A 2100-nucleotide genomic window follows, 5' to 3' on the forward strand; every position below is an offset into this window, starting at 1 on the left:
AATTAACATCTATACAGCGCTTTACACAACTCAAAGCGATTGGCTGAGCACTGGAGCCAAGGCACTAGGAGCTGCCAAAGTGGAGGAGGTGGGGAGGGGAAAAATGATCTGAAGTGCGGTCAAAGAGGCAAGTAATGAGGAGGGCTTTGAAAGTGGGTTATGATCATCTCCCCTTTCTGTCCTCCCTTTCTCCCTTGCTCGCCGACCAACCCTGGCAATGTAAATAATAATAATAATTTGATTGCTCAATCCACGACTGTTTGTGGAACACTTCTGTGCTCAATTGGGTGCTGTGTTTCGCCCACAAAATACACAGTCAATTCACTTTACAGTATATTCTGTGAAGCGCTTTGAGACAACGTGATAAGACGCTCTGTCAAACGCAAGGATTATTATTATTATTATTGTGAAGTGATCTGAGAAGTTATCTTACTGGAAAAGGGCTGTATAAATACAAGTAGTTCATGCGTTTTCAGATTTCTGTAGAATTTTTGCACAGAGGAGAGATTTATTTTTGAGGTTGCTCTATTGTGATTAAGATGTTATGTTTTCGAAACTGCCATTTTCAGTGTCAGATAGTCTGGTGTATCTCTCGCCTCTGCCTCTCACAGTTAATTTGTCCCCTTCACTTTTCCTCTCTTCCCCTCTTCCAGGATCTTCGATTGGATTAAGGTTCCAAACGCCAAGGCAGGCCCAAAGTTCTGTCTGGTCTTAGCCTTGAGATCATTTTGTCTTAACAATTTAGGTGAATGGTAATAATCCTTACATTTGGTATCGGGCCTTTCACGTCAGGAGGATGTCTCAAAGCGCTTCACAGGATTTACTGGAAAGTGGAGCAACTGTGTTTTGTATGACATTACTGTGCGCAAAGTGGTTGGTGCATTCGTCTACAAATATACAGTCATTACACCTTGCAGAAAAACTCTGTGCAGCACTGTGAGACATTTCAACATGACTATATCAAACACATGGGTTACTGTTATTAGAAAATGTTTTCAAACACTTCACCGTAAATACTATCATATGTTGTGACTATGTTTGGAAGAAAACAGGTTAATAATAATAATAATCCTTGCATTTGATATGGCGCTTTTCACGTCGGGAGGACGTTCCAAAGCGCTTCACAGAATACACTGTAAAGTGAATTGACTGTATATTTGTGGGCGAACGCGGCAGCCAATTGCGCACAGCAATGTCCCATAAACAGTCGTAGATTGAAAATGACCAATTTATTATTGTTTTTGGTTTTGGAGGGATTATTATTAGATGTGTGGAGTGAGGAAACTTGCCCAAGGTTTCGCTCTCTGCCTGGAATTGAACTCAGGTCTTTCGCTTGCAAAGCGAGTGCTCTAACCACTGAGCTACAGGACTCCACTTAGCCAATTTGTGCACAGCTAAGTCCCACAGCCACGTAGTGAATGACCAATTCATTTGGAGGTTTGCTGGCTGGGAAAACGGGAGTGCATTGTAACACCCACTTCATGCCTGCCCTTGACTACTGGTCACTTCATGCCCTAGGACCTCCCTCCTCTCCCACCCACTGACATCCCACTCCACTGCCCAGTGCCTGTGCTCAGGTGGCTCTGGCCTACTGCACATCCTTCATCCTCTCTGCTCCACCATCAGCGGGCTTGTTTTCAATCACTATGCCCCAAAACTATGGAACTCTCTGCCTCAATCCCTTTACCTTGCCCCCTCTTTGCCTGCCTTCAGATCAGGTCTGAATATATTCCTCTTCATCTGCACCTGTGGTCACTACCCCCCGCTCCCCGGCTTGGCCCTGTTAAGCGCTCTGAGATGCTACCCCACGAGAAGGGCACTGTATAAATGCAAGCTGTTGTTGTTGGTGTCAAGACCGTGTTTCCAGCAGTGTAGTGCTCCCTTAGCACTGCATTGAAGTATCAGCTTGGATTGGGCACTCAAAGCCACTATAAGAACTTCCAGCGTTATTCTGCAAAGGATCAAGGGGTTGAATCTGAAGGCAGCCAATGAGGGTTGAAACCATTAGTGGTGATTGATCTGGTGGGAAAGGCTTACAGTGATATGCTGCTATCTTTGTGGATGGAACTGTTACTTGAGAAATGTCTATTTGTTTATAGC

Source organism: Callorhinchus milii, unplaced genomic scaffold, assembly GCF_018977255.1.
Source record: "Callorhinchus milii isolate IMCB2004 unplaced genomic scaffold, IMCB_Cmil_1.0 Scaffold1, whole genome shotgun sequence".
NCBI classification, from domain to species: Eukaryota; Metazoa; Chordata; class Chondrichthyes; order Chimaeriformes; family Callorhinchidae; genus Callorhinchus; species Callorhinchus milii.